Below are 23,652 nucleotides of genomic sequence, written 5' to 3'. Positions count from 1 at the left end.
CACTCCGTGTGTAGTGCTGTTTGTTTAATATATGACTGAGCATAAAGTCAATGTAATTACTCTGAAATTGCTTTGGCTTTGCCTGTAATGTCTGTATTGGTTTTGACAGACAACATCCTTCATTTTAGGGAACATTTGGGTTGGAGGATGGAAAGTGTGCTTGTGTTTATTATACTGGAGTGATATAACCCAGGCCTAGTGGGGATGCCAGACATTTACTGAGTAGCCTAGTAGCAAAACTGATATATCGGCGTACTCTGCTATAATTAACATTCTAGATATTGGCTTGGCTTGTGCTTTGTCTTGACCCGGGAAACAGTTAAAACGCGTAGCTTTTTATGGCTTGGCCAGCCTGTAGTCGGTGTATCAGAGGCTAGCAGATAGGGTAGAATTACAAACAGTCATGTGCACATCTCCCTGGGGTTTCCCACAGATCACCTCACACCCATCAGCATTTTATATCCAGACCCATGATCCATGATGAGGGGATTTGTCATCTGCTGGCCTGTTCCCCTCTGCTCTCCATGCAGGTCACCATAGGAGTAGCTCTTTTGAAGGTCCTGGGTCCTGCGTTGGCCCCCCAGTCCACTCCTCTAGCCACTCAAGTTTCAAGTTTTAATGTCACATGCACAAGGACAGTGAAATGCCTTCCTTGCAAGCTCTTACCCCAACAATGCAGTAATCAATAACAATATAATACTAAAAATAACAAGATAGAACAAAAACACACAAGGTATATAAAAAAGATATAAGAAGAACACGATAAAGTAAGCAGGGTCAGTTCCAGTACCATATTTACAATGTGCAGGGATACTGGATCGATAGTATGTTAAGCCTCTTTGTTGCATGTTAAGTTCTACTAGGTTTCAAACCAATGAGGTGTGTGCAGATTTAGCCTGGAGTTCTATGAAAATCGTAGCTACTATTATTTCACCAAGAAATTTGGAAATTATTTTGGAGTGTGTAGGTGACATGCACTGCCCAAATTTCTCCACCGGCTAAAAAGAGTGATAATAAAAAATACATTGAAAATGATTCTACACCACCACAGGTAGAGCTACATGAATATCACAGGTTATTATGTATCCCGTAGTTACTCTGTAGGAGGCTATATTTCCTACTGTGTGCCGCAGGCCCACCCACTCTCGAGTGCTGGTGAACTGTAAGATAGAATTGATATGTTCAACCAGTCTTTCCCATTATGCAGTCCTTTGTGCTTCATATCCAACACATACAGCTGATTTTGTAAGTTTGCCCACTGACAAAGAAATGCTCAGTCTATAATTTTAATGGTAGGTTTATTTGAACAGTGAGAGACAGAATAACAACAAAAAAATCCAGAAAAACGCATATAAAAAATGTTATAAATTGATTTGCATTTTAATGAGGGAAATAGGTATTTGACCCCCTCTCAATCAGAAAGATTTCTGGCTCCCAGGTGTCTTTTATACAGGTAACGAGCTGAGATTAGGAGCACCCTCTTAAAGGGAGTGCTCCTAATCTCAGTTTGTTACCTGTATAAAAGACACCTGTCCACAGAAGCAATCAATCAATCAGATTCCAAACTCTCCACCATGGCCAAGACCAAAGAGCTCTCCAAGGATGTCAGGGACAAGATTGTAGACCTACACAAGGCTGGAATGGGCTACAAGACCATCGCCAAGCAGCTTGGTGAGAAAGTGACAACAGTTGGTGCGATTATTCGCAAATGGAAGAAACACAAAATAATTATCAATCTCCCTCGGCCTGGGGCTCCATGAAAGATCTCACCTTGTGGAGTTTCAATGATCATGAGAACGGAGAGGAATCAGCCCAGAACTACACAGGAAGATCTTGTCAATGATCTCAAGGCAGCTGGGACCATAGTCACCAAGAAAACAATTGGTAACACTACGCTGTGAAGGACTGAAATCCTGCAGTGCCCGCAAGGTCACCCTGCTCAAGAAAGCACATATACAGGGCCGTCTGAAGTTTGCCAATGAACATCTGAATGATTCAGAGGAGAACTGGGTGAAAGTGTTGTGGTCAGATGAGACCAAAATCGAGCTCTTTGGCATCAACTCAACTCGCCGTGTTTGGAGGAGGAGGAATGCTGCCTATGACCCCAAAAACACCATCCCCAACATCAAACATGGAGGTGGAAACATTATGCTTTGGGGGTGTTTTTCTGCTAAGGGGACAGGACAACTTCACTGCATCAAAGGGACGATGGACGGGGCCATGTACCATCAAATCTTGGATGAGAACCTCCTTCCCTCAGCCAGGGCATTGAAAATGGGTCGTGGATGGGTATTCCAGCATGACAATGACCCAAAACACATGGCCAAGGCAACAAAGGAGTGGCTCAAGAAGAAGCACATTAAGGTCCTGGAGTGGCCTAGCCAGTCTGTGGAGGGAGCTGAAGGTTCGAGTTGCCAAACGTCAGGCTCGAAACCTTAAAGAGGAGTGGGACAAAATCCCTCCTGAGATGTGTGCAAACCTGGTGGCCAACTACAAGAAACGTCTGACCTCTGTGATTGCCAACAAGGATTTTGCCACCAAGTACTAAGTCATGTTTTGCAGAGGGGTCAAATACTTATTTCCCTCATTCAAATGCAAATCAATTTATAACATTTTTGACATGCGTTTTTCTGGATTTTTTTGTTGTTATTCTGTCTCTCACTGTTCAAATAAACCTACCATTAAAATTATAGACTGATCATGTCTTTGTCAGTGGGCAAACGTACAAAATCAGCAGGGGATCAAATACTTTTTTCCCTCACTGTAGCTAGGCTATTAGGCCTAGTCATTGGGCAAAACAAAATGATGACTATTATTACCAAGATGGTTTGTTGATGTTAACCTAATATTGAGAATTTGTATTTCCTGCACAATCCGTACTGGATTTTAGCCCAGTGACTGTTTGCTCTTTTTGTGTTTGTGAGATCGAGAGTCAGTGGACGAGGTAAAGTGACCTCGGAGAGTGCATGGACGGCAATCACCCTGCTCCGCTTAAAGGGATATTGTCAATGGCTTGGTTGCTAAGCTGTTCCTCCCATGCATCCATAGTAATCACCTTTTATCTCCTAAGGATGTCGTGTGTAATTATGGGCTAGCTGCCATCTTTTGAAATCTGTCTAATTGGTATTTTTTATTTTGATGGAATGAGGGGGCTAAGAGACAGGGGGGTTAAGGGTGGGGGTTAGAGGATTGGATCTCTGGGGTCATTGGGGAGGGGGAGCTCTGGGGGCTGTCGTTGCTGTGTTTGCCATTTGAAACAGCCCGTTGTTTTGTGTACATTATGGTGCTCAGAAACCTCAAAGAATATAAATGCTGACTGATTGCACACGGAGCAATGTTATCTGCCCTTACTGGGAAGGCAGCCGGCAGAGGTCATTTTGGATTAGTCCAGGGACCAAAGTACTCTTTCTCCAAAAAAAGTTAGGTTTTTCCATGCCGCTCTGTGAGGACCGGAGCTTATCATTAAGTGTGGAAAAGGAGTTCTCTCCAGTGTGAGTACCCTACAGGGAGCATTTTGCCCATCTTTTCTCATGAGTTCTCTGTTTTATTAAAATGTTTAATGACTTGAAGGAATCGGTGACCCTTAACAGCATAATGAACGGCCTTGCCTGCTCTGACAGGAAAGGAGGGAGGGCTTGGTGGGTATGGAGGAGTTTGCCAGTGAAAGGCACTGTAGCCAAAGCTATACTGTAGGAAACATTTTCCTTTGTGGACAAAATCTTATCAGGCAGGCATAGCTGCCACTTTGTCTCTGGAGGGTGGATAAGCAAAACAAAGCGTTAGAATGATGATTGAAAAGGGATTATTAAACCCTAAGGACATACAAAGGCTAGTTAAAGGATTTGTTCTTGGCCAGATTGAGAGCATAAACTCAATCAACGTACTTGTAGAGCCCAGTAACAATGATTGCTTGAGATGGTCTATGAGAATATTCAGGAGCGGTCTAACTTGACTTTTGACAAGTCTGCCCTGTCTGTGGTATAGGCCAATCCAATCTAGTCTAGTCTGGTTCTGTAGATTCTTCACCCACCATGCTAATCTGTAGAGAGAGACAGAAGAACATCTGTCACTGTGTTTTGACTAGAAAAGCTTCCATCTCTCCCTTGTGTGCTGCTAACTGATTAAAGACAAAGACGGGCCTTTTGATTATTGCCTGGGTTCATCTTTTTGCGTTTCCACTCCCAGCAGGTGAGACTGGAGTCAGTGGGCGGATCATAGACGCAAAGCATCTGTAGATCAAATCGGATAGTTATTGCTCTGACGTTGTGTGTATGTTTTCACCCTAGCTAGCTTTTCAACAGTGCTCATTACAGTGACTTGGGATTTTCTTTTGTTTGTCAAAGCTTCTTCTGTCAGAAAGCTTGAGCACCTGCAGCATAAAATGAATGTATTTGTAAGGCATGGACCATTTCTCAAGTTGATTCATTATAAACAAAAATCTGTTATGGCTGTAGTTGTTGGGCTGTGGTCTGATAGCTTAAGGGGTGTTTTGATTAGATCCAGGCATCTTGTCAGTGCCCTCAGTGAGCAGTCCTCTCTCTCTCTGCCCATCTGTCAGCCCACCCACACCCATTAAAACCTGTCAGAAACTGTTCAGGGTATGGGAAGCACAAAGTCTCAAATGTAATACAGAGGAACTGTATTTTGTCCCTAGAGGTAAATTAACAGCAACACATCTAAGATACGAAGGGTAAGGGGAAATTAAAAAACAAGATGTAAATTGAAATCCATTTAGTTTCCCAACAACAATGTCAAAATGAAGGATATGGAAGGAGGAACAGGTGTTGGAAAGAAACCCAAAAATATATAAGCATTAATTCACAATTCAATTCAAAGCCATCCAATGAAAACCCAACATGGTGGTCCACAATGAATAAAATGTTTTGTTTTTATATTATGATGACATTTACATGCAGAGCACACAGTGGGTGTATTGTCGTGAAGAGTATTGTTGGTCTTAAGAGGCAGACTAAATGATTTCCTCTGAGGCAGCCAATACAAAGCGTCAGTGATGTGGGACGGGAAGCCCAGGATGGGGCATTTTATTGGGGAACATCTGTATGGACAACAGACAGGAGCGATCTGTCTGTGCGCTCTGCCTCACTAACTGCATACAGTGGGGGAAAAAAGTATTTAGTCAGCCACCAATTGTGCAAGTTCTCCCACTTAAAAAGATGAGAGAGGCCTGTAATTTTCATCATAGGTACACGTCAACTATGACAGACAAATTGAGAATTTTTTTTCACATTGTAGGATTTTTAATGAATTTATTTGCAAATTATGGTGGAAAATAAGTATTTGGTCACCTACAAACAAGCAAGATTTCTGTCTCTCACAGACCTGTAACTTCTTCTTTAAGAGGCTCCTCTGTCCTCCACTCGTTACCTGTATTAATGGCACCTGTTTGAACTTGTTATCAGTATAAAAGACACCTGTCCACAACCTCAAACAGTCACACTCCAAACTCCACTATGGCCAAGACCAAAGAGCTGTCAAAGGACACCAGAAACAAAATTGTAGACCTGCACCAGGCTGGGAAGACTGAATCTGCAATAAGTAAGCAGCTTGGTTTGAAGAAATCAACTGTGGGAGCAATTAGGAAATGGAAGACATACAAGACCACTGATAATCTCCCTCGATCTGGGGCTCCACGCAAGATATCACCCTGTGGGGTCAAAATGATCACAAGAACGGTGAGCAAAAATCCCAGAACCACACGGGGGGACCTAGTGAATGACCTGCAGAGAGCTGGGACCAAAGTAACAAAGCCTACCATCAGTAACACACTACGCCGCCAGGGACTCAAATCCTACAGTGCCAGACGTGTCCCCTGCTTAAGCCAGTACATGTCCAGGCCCGTCTGAAGTTTGCTAGAGTGCATTTGGATGATCCTGAAGAGGATTGGGAGAATGTCATATGGTCAGATGAAACCAAAATATTACTTTTTGGTAAAAACTCAACTCGTCGTGTTTGGAGGACAAAGAATGCTGAGTTGCATCCAAAGAACACCATACCTACTGTGAAGCATGGGGGTGGAAACATCATGCTTTGGGGCTGTTTTTCTGCAAAGGGACCAGGACGACTGATCCGTGTAAAGGAAAGAATGAATGGGGCCATGTATCGTGAGATTTTGAGTGAAAACCTCCTTCCATCAGCAAGGGCATTGAAGATGAAACGTGGCTGGGTCTTTCAGCATGACAAAGATCCCAAACACACCGCCCGGGCAACGAAGGAGTGGCTTCGTAAGAAGCATTTCAAGGTCCTGGAGTGGCCTAGCCAGTCTCCAGATCTCAACCCCATAGAAAATCTTTGGAGGGAGTTGAAAGTCCGTGTTGCCCAGCGACAGCCCCAAAACATCACTGCTCTAGAGGAGATCTGCATGGAGGAATCTGCATGGAGGTATGTATGTATGTATGTATGTATGTGTGTGTGTGTGTGTGTGTGTGTGTGTGTGTGTGTATGTATATGTGTGTGTGTGTGTGTGTGTGTGTGTGTGTGTGTGTATGTGTGTATATATAATATATATATATATATATATATATACATATACACATACACACAGTGGGGGAAAAAAAGTATTTAGTCAGCCACCAATTGTGCAAGTTCTCCCACTTAAAAAGATCAGAGAGGCCTGTAATTTTCATCATAGGTACACGTCAACTATGACAGACAAAATGAGGAAAAAAATCCAGAAAATCACATTGTAGGATTTTTAATGAATTTATTTGCAAATTATGGTGGAAAATAAGTATTTGGTCAATAACAAAAGTTTCTCAATACTTTGTTATATACCCTTTGTTGGCAATGACACAGGTCAAACGTTTTCTGTAAGTCTTCACAAGGTTTTCACACACTGTTGCTGGTATTTTGGCCCATTCCTCCATGCAGATCTCCTCTAGAGCAGTGATGTTTTGGGGCTGTTGCTGGGCAACACGGACTTTCAACTCACCTTGAAATGCTTCTTACGAAGCCACTCCTTCATTGCCCGGGCGGTGTGTTTGGGATCATTGTCATGCTGAAAGACCCAGCCACGTTTCATCTTCAATGTCCTTGCTGATGGAAGGAGGTTTTCATTCAAAATCTCACGATACATGGCCCCATTCATTCTTTCCTTTACACGGATCAGTCGTCCTGGTCCCTTTGCAGAAAAACAGCCCCAAAGCATGATGTTTCCAACCCCATGCTTCACAGTAGGTATGGTGTTCTTTGGATGCAACTCAGCATTCTTTGTCCTCCAAACACGACCGAGTTGAGTTTTTACCAAAAAGTTATATTTTGCTTTCATCTGACCATATGACATTCTCCCAATCCTCTTCTGGATCATCCAAATGCACTCTAGCAAACTTCAGACGGGCCTGGACATGTACTGGCTTAAGCAGGGGGACACGTCTGGCACTGCAGGATTTGAGTCCCTGGCGGCGTAGTGTGTTACTGATGGTAGGCTTTGTTACTTTGGTCCCAGCTCTCTGCAGGTCATTCACTAGGTCCCCCCGTGTGGTTCTGGGATTTTTGCTCACCGTTCTTGTGATCATTTTGACCCCACAGGGTGAGATCTTGCGTGGAGCCCCAGATCGAGGGAGATTATCAGTGGTCTTGTATGTCTTCCATTTCCTAATAATTGCTCCCACAGTTGATTTCTTCAAACCAAGCTGCTTACCTATTGCAGATTCAGTCTTCCCAGCCTGGTGCAGGTCTACAATTGTGTTTCTTGTGTCCTTTGACAGCTCTTTGGTCTTGGCCATAGTGGAGTTTGGAGTGTGACTGTTTGAGGTTGTGGACAGGTGTCTTTTATACTGATAACAAGTTCAAACAGGTGCCATTAATACAGGTAACGAGTGGAGGACAGAGGAGCCTCTTAAAGAAGAAGTTACAGGTCTGTGAGAGCCAGAAATCTTGCTTGTTTGTAGGTGACCAAATACTTACTTTCCACCATAATTTGCAAATAAATTCATTAAAAATCCTACAATGTGATTTTCTGGATTTTTTCTCTCTCAATTTGTCTGTCATAGTTTACGTTTACCTATGATGAAAATTAGAGGCCTCTCATCTTTTTAAGTGGGAGAACTTGCACAATTGGTGGCTGACTAAATACTTTTTTCCCCCCACTGTATACTACCAGTCAAAAGTGTGGACACACCTACTCATTCAAGGGTTTTTCTTTATTTTTTACTCTTTTTTTACATTGTAGAATAATAGTGAAGACTGTGGTCCTCTGTAGCTCAATTGGTAGAGCATGGCGCTTGTAACACCAGGGTAGTGGGTTCGTTCCCCGGGACCACCCATACGTAAAAATGTATGCACGCATGACTGTAAGTCGCTTTGGATAAAAGCGTCTGCTAAATGGCTTATTATTATTATTATTATTATTATTATTATTATTATTATTATTATTATTATTATTATTATTATATTAATACTATGAAATAACACATGGAATCATGTAGTAACCAGAAAAGTGTTAAACAAATCAAAATATATTTCATATTTCAGATTCTTCAAATAGCCACCCTTTGCCTTGATGACAGCTTTGCACACACTTGGCATTCTCTCAACCAGCTTCACCTGGAATGCTTTTCCAACAGTCTTGAAGGAGTTCCCACATATGCTGAGCACTTGTTGGCTACTTTTCCTTCACTCTGCAGTCCAATTAATCCCAAACCATCTCAATTTGGTTGAGGTCGGGGGATTGTGGAGGCCAGGTCATCCGATGTAGCACTCCATCACTCTCCTTCTTGGTAAAATAGCTCTTACACAGCCTGGAGGTGTGTTGGGTCATTGTCCTGTTGAAAAACAAATGATAGTCCCACTAAGCCCAAACCAGATGGGATGGCGTATTGCTGCAGAATGCTGTGGTAGCCATCCGTTCACCCACACCGTGTCTCACAAAGACACGGCGGTTGGTACCAAAAGTCTCCAATTTGGACTCATCAGACCAAAGGACAAATTTCCACCGGTCTAATGTCCATTGCTCGTGTTTCTTGGCCCAAGCAGGTGTCTTCTTCTTATTTGTGTCCTTTAGTAGTGGTTTCTTTGCAGCAATTCGACCATGAAGGCCTGATTCACACAGTCCCCTCTGAACAGTTGATGTTGAGATGTCTGTTACTTGAACTCTGTGAAACATTTATTTGGGCTGCAATTTCTCAGGCTGGTAACTCTAATGAACCTATCCTCTGCAGCAGAGGTAACTCTGGGTCTTCCATTCCTGTGACGGTCCTCATGAGAGCCAGTTTCACCATAGCACTTGATGGTTTTTGCGACTGCACTTTAAGAAACGTTCAAAGCTCTTGAAATGTTCCGTATTGACTGACCTTTATGTCTTAAAGTAATGATGGACTGTTGTTTCTCTTTGCTTATTTGAGCTGTTCTTGCCATAATATGGACTTGGGACTTCTATCAAATAGGGCTATCTTCTGTATACCCCCCCCACCCCCCCCCCACCTTGTCACAACACAACTGATTGGCTCAAACACATTAGCGTGGTCCTCTGTAGCTCAGCTGGTAGAGCACGGCGCTTGTAACGCCAAGGTAGTGGGTTCGATCCCCGGGACCACCCATACACAAAAAAATGTATGCACGCATGACTGTAAGTCGCTTTGGATAAAAGCGTCTGCTAAATGGCATATTATTATTATTATAAGAAGGAAATCAATTCCACAAATTAACTTTTAACAAGACACACCTGTTAATTGAAATGCATTTTAGGTGACTACCTCATGAAGCTAGTTGAGAGAATGCCAAGAGTGTGCAAAGCTGTCATCAAGGCAAAGGGTGGCTATTTGAAGAATCTGAAATATAAAATATATTTTGATTTGTTTAACACTTTTTTGGTTACTACATGATTCCATATGTGTTATTTAATAGTTTTGATGTATTCACTATTATCTACAATGTACAATGTAGAAAATAGTAAAAATAAAGAAAAACCCTTGATTGAGTAGGTGTGTCCAAACTTTGGACTGGTAGTCCCGTGTAGCTCAGTTGGTAGAGCATGGCGCTTGCAACGCCAGGGTTGTGGGTTCAATTCCCACGGGGACCAGTATGAAAAAAAAAAAATGATGCACTCACTAACTGTAAGTCGCTCTGGATAAGAGTGTCTGCTAAATGACTAAAATGTCAAATGTAGTGTGTGTGTATATATATATATATATATATATATATATATATATATATATATATATATATATATATATATATATATATATATATATATATATAATAACTCTAGAAGTCAAGGTTGGCCAATGGGCCCCAGGGTTATCCAGTCAGTGTGTGGGATGAGGATAAGATAAGGCCCTGTTTACTTTTTATGCTCCCTCCGCTATTGCCAGGCTCCATGCCCAAAGCAAGAGCAGTGATTTTTACCTTGGCACCTGTGCAAGGACAGGGTTGAGTGAGCCCAAGGCTCTGTACCAAGGCTCCCTACTGTGAGAGAACCATTAATGATGCCCTTACAGCACTGGGTGTGTTCATGGGCTTTATGATTAGCCTACATGGGCTGTATGTTCAGGTGACCTACTTCCCCCAAGTTGGCAATGTGTCTGTAGTCAAATTTATTTTTTATTTCATTCTAGTAGAGAGGCTATTTTGTATTTTGCATGTACTTAGCCTAGGTCTAAAGAAACGTTTAAATGAATATGAATACTCTTCTGAGTCTACGCTACTCATTCCCTGCCGCTCTCAAATGTTTTATGGTTCTCTCAAAGTGCATCTGCCAGAAGTCTCTCGAGGGATATTCATATATCGACCCATTGTATTTATTTTCCATACATTTCCGAGCAAGTGCATGCATTGTATAGAAATGACAATCCGCCAAACCCTGCTTAACACTGTTGTAATACCTTTTTACAGAAGCTAATCTCAATGGAAATGAGGCTCATTGTTGTCGGCCTCAGGCGTTGAGCACGCTCATTGTGTGGAGCAGAGCTGCTCTGGGTTGTTTGGATGTCCTGCAGTTCAACCTTGTTTTCTTTTTTTGTTAAAAAAAAGAGGGCATAATAGGACAAATCTGGGTCTCTCATACTGTGCTCTGATACCAATTCTGCAAACTATTAGAGCATTTAAACAGGATGGCTCTTATTGGCTAATCTGGGAGTAATAGATTCCATTAAAAATGCATGAGGGGGTGCAGAGATGAAACCGGCAGCTGCAGTAGCAGTGCTGTCTGTCAGTCTGTTTTAGACTCAGACTAGACTCTGCTTGCCCTGTCTCCCTGGCTTCATCGCTCTGACAGGATCCTGCGTCCATTTAGAGGATGCCTTTGAGAGTCAGTAGATAGCTTGCAGTCACACTTAAAGACTATCAGTCTAGCATTGCAGGTCATTGATGGAAATTGTTGTTAATACTTTAGGGCTCACTTTTGGCATGAATTATTCACAAAACCTCCTGCATTTTCAGTGCTTTAAAGCAGACATTTTATACCCATTTTACTGTCATCCCCATACAGAACCTGTGGTTTTGCAGATCTTTGTGACCGTATCACTAATGGTGAGTCTGATCCAATGTTTTTACCTGTGTACTGTAACACCGTTGATGCAGGGTGCATTCATTTCAGGTTGTAAAGAGCCTGTAGGTGGCTGACCGCTCTTTGCAAGGTTATAGCGCTGTTATTCAGAGTGATGATGCTGTAAGGAGGCCACTCAGAGTGTAGAGACATAAAAAAAAAATGTTAAGCAAAGTTAAATTAACCTTAGCCTAATTGTTTTTCTGTAGGTCAACGTTACTGTATGAAGTTTGTTGTGTTCCTCCTGTGTTGGTGTTTTGCGTTTGGACCTGCCAAGGATTTCACAGTGGGTAGGGAAGGAAGGACATTAGCATGGCACTCTAATGAATCCAACTAGATAGTGAAAAGGGCGCTCAGCTTAAACCTTTTTTCATGATCATCTAATTATTAACTGAGGATTCTGAGGACTGCAAAGACAAGCTGAGAGGATTGGGGGAGGAAGGAGGCGGAGGGGTTGAAGGAGGGGGGTTAGCGTGTGTGTCTTTTTTTGTCGGTGCGTTTTTTTGTGTTTATTGAAAGGAAGTGTTGCAAGGCCCTGGAGGCCGTTCAGAGGAGAGAAGCGCCTGGAAGGTCAGGCAGATCACCGCCTCTTATCTGTGTGATTTCCATGTAAAAGGACCCATTTGCACCAACGTGAAGTTAATAGGAGCATATCAAATTGGGTGTCAAATGAAAGCGAAGTCTATATTTTGAGGAAATTATACATAGATACATTTTTCAACCATTTTCCATCTTAAACATTTGGCATAAGTAATGGCTTTCATTTCTAGTCTAACAGATGGGAAAAGGGGTCTTAGAAAACATCTACCAGAAAAAGTCTTAAAAGATAGAAGGGTTGGCTGAAAACGTCACAAATGATGTGCGCCCATCGATGGGGGCGGAAGCCGTGCTTTGCTATGATAAGAAGCTGCCATGTGGGGAATCGTAGGTGGCTCGTTTCAGCAAGTTTTATCTTGATACCATGTCTTGTTTTAAGGTGTTTTGACTGATTTCATGTCGATGCTAATATGGCAAAAATGTGCTAGTTAGTTAACAACTGCAACAATGTATTTGAGAGACAACAAGTGCTCATTGTGCAAATGTATTTGGAGACTAAATATAGTTTACATGTTGTCAAATGCAATTTGCAGGAAAACTTAGAAAGAGGGGCAATCTAAAGATGCAACAACTAGGATGGGTTGCTAATATGACTAGGATTGTGTCTTTGGCTTCTGGACAACAAAATAAAGTTGACATGAAAACCAATAGAAGAGGAGAGAAATGGTATAGCGGTGGGTCCAATACAGAAATAAATAAATAAAATCATTCAAATACTTCACCAGAAAGCATGACAGCCACAGAGGAATTGAGGATCATTATCTTCTTTAAAAAAATAGCTGGGGATTGTTTCTAATCACAAGCTCGTATGCCTATTTGGGAAGGTCACAATTTGGGCAGCACGTGAGGCAATAGGCCTAGCTGATTATTGAGTTGCGGCTGTCGGTGAAAAGCATCGACAATATGTGTGACGATAATGTCTCGTGAGTATAATTTAAAATGTTGAAAAGAAGGGGAGGGGTGTGTGGCGAATATATAGGTGAGTCTCTCTCCAGAATGGCTCAGCTGTCTCCTGCCAATTCTTTCATATTAATTGTTTAATTGTGTGAATTATTTGCCATTTTATTTTTATAAATTCCCCATGACATATGTCACCAGTAGTAAATGTACTGTTAATCCCCTTCATTTGGTTTCATTAATTTCTGTTAATGCATGTATTAATTTGTCATTTACCGTTCTCATTCTCTGAGTGGAAACTTTGTTTGCAGAGTTCACAACCTGCTACACTTGTGAGAAACAAGTTTTGGTTTATTTCATAACCATAATTTATGAGATTTTTCAATTTTTTTCATTGTCTTATGTTTGGAGTACTCCATGTGGCGATGAGCATGTGTTTGGTTTCTCTGTCTTGATAATGTTGAGGGAGCGCACGCGCCCTGAGGATGCATAGAAGTAACTGGCCTGCTGCGCGGAAATGTAGGAAAGATCCATTGCAAATTATAATATATTAAAACGATCAGTGGCGATTTTATCATGTAAGTCTTGGTGGGGAAAACAAACAAAGAAATGTGGGATGCATGCCAGCAAAGCCACTAAACAACACTAAACAATACATTAATTGCACTATAACAGTGACAAACAGTGCCCACAATCTGTTAGTGCCTACATAAAGCTGTCCCAACAGCAGAGTCCCAACAGCAGTCCCAACACCTTACCACTGCTACACCTGGCTATCAGAGGAGCCTTGTCATTCAGCCTCATTTACTGCCTTTTAGAAAAACATAACTGATATGGCTGACTTACTTAAACAAATGTGGTTTCTACTGACAATTGAGATGTACAAACTATGGCATAAGGGGACGACAAGCGGATAAGAGGCAATCCGTAATTTCGTTTAAGACATTAATGAGTGAGCTAGGACGGACGTAGTCAATATAACTATTTGTTCAGCACTTTTGAAATGTACAGCGACAGAAATCAGAACATGGGCCGTTCTTACAGTGTTCTCCCTGTACACCAAGTCAGAACCGTAGGATAGATAAAGGGGGCATATAAGCAGACAATTAAAGCTCTTACAATATTCGATGATTACATTTCTCTAAAACAGGTTATAGGATACATGTGCACCACCAAGTCAGAACAGTAGGTTAAGTTAAGAGAGGAAAATAGACCAAATTATTAGGGTGAGGCACATGGGCTACGAACAGATTACTACACAACATACACTTAGTATTACTTTCTTAGCTACAGTATACAGTGCCTTGCAAAAGTATTCATCCCCCTTGGTGTTTTTTCTATTTTGTTGCATTACAACCTGTAATTTAAATATATTTTTATTTGGATTTCATCTAATGGACATATACAAAATAGTCCAAATTTGTGAAGTGAAATGAAAAGAATAACTTGTTAAAAAAAATCTAAAAAAATAATAACGGAAAAGTGGTGCGTGCATATGTATTCACCCCCTTTGCTATGAAGCCCCTAAATAAGATCTGGTGCAACCAATTACCAAGGGGGGTGAATACTTTCGCAAGCCACTGTACATTACTCCCTGGCATATTACATCATTTATGCAGCAGCATACAATACATTTTTAGACTCACCTTGTTGTGCTGTGCTCACTTGAACAGGAAGGTGGTGCGGCGGTCCTTCGTGGGTAAATTTTGTCATCAAAGTCTGGCATTCTCTGGATTGATGGTGCTTTCAAGACAACTGGGAACTCGGAAAAAAACACGGTCGGATCATGATGACGTCAGTGATCTTCAGGTCGTAGCTCTAGAAAGAGGCTAGAGTTCCGGATTTACAATTCCGAGTTGGATGACAGTTCAAAACATATTTTCCCAGTCAGAGCTCGTTTTTCACGAGGTCCCAGTTGTCTTGAACTCACTGAAGTCAGATTTTGCAGTTCCGAGTTAACAGTTGTTTTCAGTGCGGCACAAATCATCCTTCATTGACAGCATGGCCAATGTTGAATGTTTATCATTTTAAGCTTGGAAAAGAGACCCTTAATCCCAGACTTGGGACCACACAGCCACTCCACTGAATAGCAGGCTAGTGATTGTTTTGCAATGCTTGCAGTTAGCCACTGATTCCTTCCAAACCATTTGCGATTTCCAACTTGTTGTAATGTTTATGTCCAATGGCCGATGAGCACCGATATGTTTTATCTATAATTTCTCTTCATTATTTATCTTCATATGACAAGGATTTGCCAGTAGACTTGATTCATGATGATGACTGCTAGCTAAGATTTTGAAAGTATGATGTTGACATGATCAGTCCAATCAAAGCTACTGTAGATATAACGTGATTTGACATTTTATCTGTGGCCAATGACCTTGAGCCTTGTTTGATGGGCACTTCTAATATAACTCTATGCTAGCACCCAAGGGGCTTGAATTTTCGAGCTCTACTCTTAGACTTTGCGGTGACATAGTGTCCCCATGAGTGACAGAACACTGAGCCAATCATGGCACAACTTGAGAACATTACCAACCCCTACGCTCCGTATTTTTTGCTGGCTGCCCCAGCACCACAGAAAGCGCTGAGCTAGGCTGAAACACCGGCATTTTGGAGCTGCCTTACTCAAGAAAGCAAAAAAGCGGCTTTATTAACTCAAAGATTTGTATTTATTTTTTACATTGTTTGCAAACGGATATGTGACACGTATTAATGCCAAAATAACATGCAAAACAGGCAAGCCCCCCTCAAAAAAGTATTATATATTTTTTTGTTGCAAAAAATGTGGGGCTCACCTGCCCTGAATGATGGGTCACCACTGAAAATGATAGTAAGCTATTTGAAAAATCTTTCTAGCAATCTCCCCCTTGATAATCACCAGTCCTCGGTGTGAAAGAGCAATGGAAGTTATAGGCCTACTGCTGCATTGGCCTATACAGGCAATGAGTTCCATGCACTCATTTTTTTAGCTGCCAACGGATCACAGTGTATCAATTTGTCCATATGGCTGGTGATCTCGCATTAGTTGACTTTTAACTTCCAGATTTGATCATTTTATTTCAAGATTTTTATGATTAACCACGTGACAATGATTTTGAGAAATGAAAACATTATTATTGAAATGAAACTGTTCCACGAATATGCGCATATGAAAATCAAAACTGGCACGCAGATCGGTAGAAATGGTAGGATAAATTGTAAGCTTCCCCAAACTTGAAACTCATGTGCGGCCTATGAAGTATTTTTATAAAATAATTGCCTCCGCGTTTCCATGGTCGGATTTTGCCTATAGTCTACTTTGAAGCAAGGTAAGACATGCCTAATAATATGAAATTACGTATGTTTTCAAAATGAGTACCAACTCCAGCTCACATTGTAAAGTGGTGGGTGACGTGCTGATAGCCTGTTGCCTGCACTTGAATGGCGAATGGGAGGCGCGTTTCAGTTACTAGTTCAGAAAAAAATTATAATTAATCAATCACCAAAACTGTTTATAAAACGCTATTGCATTTAGAATTGTTGCGCAATGAATGGGCTTATAAAAACATGTTTAATCCAGCAGCAACCAGCTGAGGAGCAATCCTGCTCAAAATAGGCGCTGTGTGATAAATAAGATACATTTACAATTTTTACATTTTTAGTCATTTAGCAGATGCTCTTATCCAGAGCGACTTACAGTTAGTGAGTGCATACATTTTTCATACTGCCCCCCCGTGGGAATCGAACCCACAACCCTGGCGTTGCAAGCGCCATGCTCTACCAACTGAGCTACAGGACGGACATACATGATGACTAACAAATACACACAGGCCAATTTTAATTCCACAAAATTGTGCAAATGACCCTATAGACCGATAAGCATGAAGGTCAAATGTATTTACATCAATCAATAAAAAGCATTATTTTGCAATGGGATTTTTTCTTCCAGTCATTTTGGCCGGCAACAGTTTTATTTGTCAGCTTTAAAAAGATGTGGGGGTCCAAAAGCCGGCAATTGATGACTAACGGAAACCCTGCTGCCAAATAATATCAGCACTTATTTTTAGTTTTGGATATTTTCTTTGCCTTCTGTAAGTTTTCAGGAACATTGCATTGTGCCTTGTAATTCCATTAACAAAAACCCATGTATCTTTAAGATATTTTCAAATTGTTCTCCTTCATGAAGAGGGAGTATAATGAATGTTCACAGAAGTAAGTAAAGGTAAACCTACCAATTACTTAGTATTTTTACTGATATCAATTTTTGTTTATGCATTATTAAGTGATTAACACCCGTAATTCTGTTACCAAATCGGTAACAGAATTACAGAAAATCAGTAATGGAATTAATACAATTGAATTGGCTACAATGGTGAAATCATAGTAGTCACAAACCACAGTTGGGTCACCTGCTACTGTCCTCCCTTCCACTGGCATACTGTTATGTTCAACTGATAACTGTTTTCTTTCTCTTTCTGTCGTCTGGTGGTCAAAGCGAGAGTGTGAAAACAGTCTGGAAAACTCCTCCCTCTCTCTCCAGTTAATGTTATCTCTCCTGGCACGTACTGATACCCATGAGCCACCTCTTTTTCTATTTACTGTAACCAGCATCAGAGCACCGACTGACACCGGACGTCAATGGACATTGAAATTTGGTCAGTCCGTCCTGGCTTTGATTTCAACGTCCACAGACTTAATTTTTTGGGCCATTCTGGGCTGGCCTTGATTTCCGCGTCTACAGACGTTGATTTTTGGTCCGGACTGGCCTTGATTTAGCATAAACATAGACATCCATGATTGGTGACCAGACCAAATCTGAACCAATCATAGACTCTATGTTTTACAAGTTTGTACAGTACGTGAAGCACAGTAGAGTACAGTAAAGAAAGGTAGAGTATAGTACAGTAGAGCACACTAGAGTACAGTATAATGTACTGAACTCTACTGTACGCTACTCTACTGTACTCTACTGTGCTCTAGTGTACTGTACTGTGATACACATACAGTGCATTCGGAAAGTATTCAGACCCCTTGACTCTTTCCACATTTTGTTACGTTACAGCCTTATTCTGAAATTGATTAAATAAAACATTTTTGTGATGAGGTGGTGTTGAAGGAGTCAGGCGCAGGAGGGTAAATCACAGAATAACAGGCTTTCATCCGCAAAATACAGGTTTACGCAGAAATGTGTCAAACACACTCCAGGGCACAAAACAGGCGCACTGGAAAATACAAGGCATTTGGGAAATACTCCCATCGATACAAAATACACGAGCTCCACCAAGCTTCACTAACCTCCACAATAAACAATCACCCACACAGACAAGGAAGCAGAGGGAACACTTATACAATGACTAATGAGGGAATAAGGACCAGGTGTGTGTGATTGAAGACAAGACAAATGGAGTGATGATAAATGGATCGGCAGTAGCTAGTAAGCCGGTGACGCCGAATGCCGAAACCTGCCCGAACAAGGAGGGGAGGCAGCCTCGGCGGAAGTCGTGACAATTTTCCTCATCAATCTACACACAATACCCCATAATGACAAAGCGAAAACAGGTTTTTATACTTTTTTGCAAAAAATAATAATACAAAAATAGAAATACCTTTAATTACTTAAGTATTCAGACCCTTTGCTATGAGACTCGAAATTGAGCTCAGGTGCATCCTGTTTCCATTTATCATCCTTGAGATGTTTCTACAACTTGATTGGAGTCTACCTGGGGTAAATTCAATTGATTGGACATGATTTGGAAAGGCACACACCTGTCTATATAAGGTCCCACAGTTGACAGTGCATGTCAGAGCAAAAACCAAGCCATGAGGTTGAAGGAATTGTCCGTAGAGCTACGAGACAGGATCGTGTCGGCACAGATCTGGGGAAGGGTACCAAAACATTTCTGCAGCATTGAATGTCCCCAATAACACAGTGGCCTCAGTCATTCTTAAATGGAAGACGTTTGGAACCACCAAGACTCTTCCTAGAGCTGGCCACCCGGCCGAACTGAGCAATCGAAGGAGAAGGGCCTTGGTCAGGGAGGTGACCAAGAACCTGATGGTCACTCCGACAGAGCTCCAGAGTTCCTCTGTGGAGATGGGAGAACCTTCCAGAAGGACAACCATCTCTGCAGCACTCCACCAATCAGGCCTTTATGGTAGAGTGGCCAGATGGAAGCCACTCCTCAGTAAAAGGCATATGACAGCCTGCTTGGAGTTTGCCAAAAGGCACCTAAAGGACTCTGACTATAAGAAACAAGTTTATCTTGGCACCATCCCTACGGTGAAGCATGGCGGTGGCATCATCATGCTTTGGGGATGTTTTTCAGTGGCAGGGACTGGGAGACTAGTCAGGATCGAGAGAAAGATGAATGGAGCAAAGTGCAGAGAGATCCTTGATGAAAACCTACTCCAGAGCGCTCAGGACCTCAGACTGGGGCGAAGGTTCACCTTCCAACAGGATAACGACCCTAAGCACACAGCCAAGACAATTTAAGAGTGGCTTCAGGACAAGTCTCTGAATGTCCTTGAGTGGCCCAGTCGGAGCCCGGACTTGAACCCAATCGAACATCTCTGGAGAGACCTGAAAATAGCTGTGCAGCGACGCTCCCCATCCAACCTGACAGAGCTTGAGATGATCTGCAGAGACATTTGGTGTTGTTTTGGGAGAAGCTCATTAGAATAATAGCCAGTGTATGCAAATTATGATCTTGCATATTTCTACCTTTTTGTACCTATTCATTATACATCACCATGAAGAGAATGACATATCCATAATTATACATTTCTGTGTAGTACAGATCAGGGACCCATGATTCCGTTACCGTAATTCTGTTACCGGGAGCAGTGGTGGAAAAAGTACCCAATTGTCATACTTGAGTTAAAGTGAAAGTCAGCCAGCAAAATACTACTTGAGTAAAAGTCTAAAAGTATTTGGTTTTAAATATACTTAAGTATCAAAAGTAAAAGTATAAATCATTTAAAATTCCTATTATTTAGCAAAGCAGACTGCACAATTGTCTTGTAAAAAATTTTTTTTGGATAGCCAGGGGCACACTCCAACGCTCAGACATTATTTTCAAAAGATGCATTTGTGTTTAGTGAGTCCGCCAGACCATAAGCAGTAGGGATGACCACGTGTTCTCTTGATAAGTGCGTGAATTTGACTAATTTCTTGTCCTTCTAAGCATTCAAAATGTAATGAGTACTTTTGGTTGTCAGGGAAAATGTATGGAGTAAAAGGTACAATATTTTCTTTAGGAATGTAGTGAAGTAAAAAATGTGCCGATACCCCCCAAAACTACTTAAGTAGTACTTTAAAGTATTTTTTACTTAAGTACTTTACACCACTGACCGGGTGTAAATCCACTTCGCTTACTGTAGTACAATAACCAAAATAGATTTTTTCAAACTCAAGGTGTCATGTCATAGCTGACACCCCATTCTTTCTGCAGATATATTTTAATCTTAATTCGGAGCAGATATTTAAGAGCTTTGGGAAAACGTGTACGCATAAAAAAAACTGAGGGAGATTTTACCGTAATTCTGTTACAAACTTTGCATCTGCACAGTTCTTTTAGTGAATGTGTTTTTGTGAAATGTTCCATGTAAATTGTTCAAAGTAGTCCTTGTGCATAGAGTTGTATGGTTTGTTAAACTTGGAAATCCACGTTTTTTCGTTTGGCATACATTTTTTAAAGTTAAAAATCTGAATGGCCTTTCACACTTTCTGACGTTGTTTATATCAACACGTTCTTGTTTGAGGGGAAAATGAAAGAATCTATCCTGCATGACATTTCATATAATTTTCCCATTAATTGTCCAGACCATAGTCTTTGACACTCCAAGGTTAATCAGTATGAGATCATACATCAATATTTTTCTTCTAGTGTCAATGCATAGCCAGCTTTCTTTCCGCAACAGAGTAAGTACCGGCACCTCAAATGTTCTACTGCTTGAGTTCAAGCACCTCTTAGGGAGCGTTCACATATCCTCTTGTGATCCGGATCCTAGAGCGTTTGGTACCATGATCTGTGCTATAAAGTGTGTGTGAAATGCAAACGAACCCTGGCTGAAACTAATCCTGGACCTGCAGGAGTAGCGGGTCCAAGATCCAGGATCAGAGTACCAGGTATTGTGATGCGGCAGCGCGAGTGGCGTGGAACATTTTTGCCTGTTGTAAACAAGCTAGCTCGCTAATGTAATGTACAATGTGCGTCTTGCTAACCGCACCCTGAAACGGTTATTTTCAGGTCTTGTGAAAGCAAAACTGTTTCTGTAGAATTCTCACAAACACTCCAGGAAGCCGAACCAGGGTACTGAATTTCATATGTAAAACGCCCTAAATAATATTATGTCAAAGGTATTGTGGAGTTCCTGCACCTAAATAAACAGTACCGGCACCTTTTTCAGTACAAGTCAAGCGCTGACCGCATCCCTAGGGGGGTTTCACAACTGACAGCCACCACCAAGTCAACACGCTCTTCATCAGTCACTAACTGACTCTCATACTGTTGATGGATGCAGGAATCAGGGAGGAAGCTAAGGAGGATACTCTGTTCTGCCAGGTTCCTAGATAAACAGCAATGGCTTGACCGAAAGGATAATTGTCTGGGGTTTAGATTAAACTAATGTTGAGGAATATACCTGGACCATATTCAGATCATAATCCCTAACTGATGTGTTTACGGTCTGATAAACAATCTATTAGGCTAAGTCACTTTGACTGTGATTCTGAAAACTGAAAATATTTTTGCCTTGTGTAAGACATTTTCAGCCTGACAAATGATTCAGTAAATCTAAGGCAAACTTTCTAGATAAGAGATATCAGGTTTACAGTGAGGGAAAAAAGTATTTGATCCCCTGCTGATTTTGTACGTTTGCCCACTGACAAAGAAATGATTAGTCTATAATTTTAACGGTAGGTTTATTTGAACAGTGAGAGACAGAATAACAACAACAAAATCCAGAGAAATGCATGTCAAAAATGTTATAAATTGATTTGCATTTTAATGAGGGAAATAAGTATTTGACCCCCTCTCAATCAGAAAGATTTCTGGCTCCCAGGTGTCTTTTATACAGGTAACGAGTTGAGATTAGGAGCACACTCTAAAGGGAGTGCTCCTAATCTCAGCTTGTTACCTGTATAAAAGACACCTGTCCACAGAAGCAATCAATCAGATTCCAAACTCTCCACCATGGCCAAGACCAAAGAGCTCTCCAAGGATGTCAGGAACAAGATTGTAGACCTACACAAGGCTGGAATGGGCTACAAGACCATCGCCAAGCAGCTTGGTGAGAAGGTGACAACAGTTGGTGCGATTATTCGCAAATGAAAGAAACACAAAATAACTGTCAATCTCCCTCGGCCTGGGGCTCCATGCAAGATCTCACCTCGTGGAGTTGCAATGATCATGAGAATGGTGAGGAATCAGCCAAGAACTACATGGGAGGATCTTGTCAATGATCTCAAGGCAGCTGGGACCATAGTCACCAAGAAAACAATTTGTAACACACTACGCCGTGAAGGACTGAAATCCTGCAGCGCCCGCAAGGTCCCCCTGCTCAGGAAAGCACATATACAGGCCTGTCTGAAGTTTGCCAATGAACATCTGAAAGATTCAGAGGAGAACTGGGTGAAAGTGTTGTGGTCAGATGAGACCAAAATTGAGCTCTTTGGCATCAACTCCACTCGCCGTGTTTGGAGGAGGAGGAATGCTGCCTATGACCCCAAGAATACCATCCCCACCGTCAAACATGGAGGTGGAAACATTAAGGGGACAGGACAACTTCACCGCATCAAAGGGACGATGGACGGGGCCATGTACCGTCAAATCTTGGGTGAGAACCTCCTTCCCTCAGCCAGGGCATTGAAAATGGGTCGTGGATGGGTATTCCAGCATGACAATGACCCAAAACACACAGCCAAGGCAACAAAGGAGTGGCTCAAGAAGAAGCACATTAAGGTCCTGGAGTGGCCTAGCCAGTCTCCAGACCTTAATCCCATAGAAAATATGTGGAGGGAGCTGAAGGTTCGAGTTGCCAAACGTCAGCCACGAAACCTTAATGACTTGGAGAAGATCTGCAAAGAGGAGTGGGACAAAATCCCTCCTGAGATGTGTGCAAAGCTGGTGGCCAACTACAAGAAACGTCTGACCTCTGTAATTGCCAACAAGGGTTTTGCCACCAAGTACTAAGTCATGTTTTGCAGAGGGGTCAAATACTTATTTCCCTAATTAAAATGCAAATCAATTTATAACATTTTTGACATGTGTTTTTCTGAATTTTTTTGTTGTTATTCTGTCTCTCACTGTTCAAATAAACCTACCATTACAATTATAGACTGATCATGTCTTTGTCAGTGGGCAAAAGTACAAAATCAGCAGGGGATCAAATACTTTTTTCCCTGACTGTATGTGCCTTATCAATTGCTCTCTCAAGGGTAGGCTACTCTCTGAAGGATAGACTACATGTCCTTCGGGGACGCCATCTGGATCCAGTAAGAATTTAAGAGGATCATTTTAGACCTCTGTCCATTTAAACCATGACAGCCATCTAGCTCCCCATCACTGCCCTTCTCCCTCTCAAAGTGACCTTGTTATATTCCCATAAACAATCCCCTTTCTTCCCGAGCCCAGGAGAAAAGGCAATAACTTGTCAAATGAGACATTTTCTTTTCC

The 23,652-nt window shown here is 41.6% G+C and overlaps 1 protein-coding gene across 5 annotated transcripts in view; it reads left to right on the top strand.

Annotated features, from left to right (window-relative positions):
• LOC121582339 (protein FAM222A-like) overlaps window positions 1–23,652 on the top strand; it is a 50,327-nt gene that overhangs the window by 3,247 nt on the left and 23,428 nt on the right. The window contains exons 1-2 of one of the 5 annotated variants that reach the window (XM_041898059.2): window positions 3,426–3,491; window positions 11,444–11,484. The exons of 2 other annotated variants lie outside the window; for them this stretch is intronic. The gene's annotated coding sequence lies outside the window, so the exon portion shown is untranslated. Of the gene's footprint in view, window positions 1–3,424; window positions 3,492–11,184; window positions 11,485–23,652 lie in introns of those variants that run through there. 2 more of the 5 variants (XM_041898061.2, XM_045225184.1) reach the window with 2 other exon arrangements.

Source organism: Coregonus clupeaformis, chromosome 15 (genome assembly GCF_020615455.1).
Source record: "Coregonus clupeaformis isolate EN_2021a chromosome 15, ASM2061545v1, whole genome shotgun sequence".
Classification (NCBI taxonomy): domain Eukaryota; kingdom Metazoa; phylum Chordata; class Actinopteri; order Salmoniformes; family Salmonidae; genus Coregonus; species Coregonus clupeaformis.
The sequence above is the reverse complement of the archived record's forward strand: the minus strand, read 5'-3'. Positions and strand labels throughout refer to the sequence as shown.